Here is a 206-nt window from a genome sequence, read left to right as displayed (position 1 = left end):
TTCATTATCTTTAAAAAAATGTCCCCGGCAACATTGCAGGCTATTGCAAACGAAGAGTGATAATGATATTCTGTTCTTTCATGCTTTCCTTTATTGAGAAACCTCCATGAATGCGGCGCTGACTGTAAATAGTCTTTATCGATCCTGACAGACCTGTAATTTTCACTGTTTGGCGTAACTGTCTTTCGGGGCCAGTGGCGTGTCAG

The 206-nt window shown here is 41.7% G+C and overlaps 1 protein-coding gene across 1 annotated transcript in view; it reads left to right on the top strand.

Moving 5' to 3' along the window:
* LOC119591921 (ras-related protein Rab-23-like) overlaps positions 1-206 on the top strand; it is a gene marked incomplete in the record, with an annotated part of 62,269 nt that overhangs the window by 57,837 nt on the left and 4,226 nt on the right.

Source organism: Penaeus monodon, chromosome 29 (genome assembly GCF_015228065.2).
Source record: "Penaeus monodon isolate SGIC_2016 chromosome 29, NSTDA_Pmon_1, whole genome shotgun sequence".
Lineage (NCBI taxonomy): Eukaryota > Metazoa > Arthropoda > Malacostraca > Decapoda > Penaeidae > Penaeus > Penaeus monodon.
Note: the sequence above shows the minus strand (reverse complement) of the source record. Positions and strands in the feature narration are given on the sequence as shown.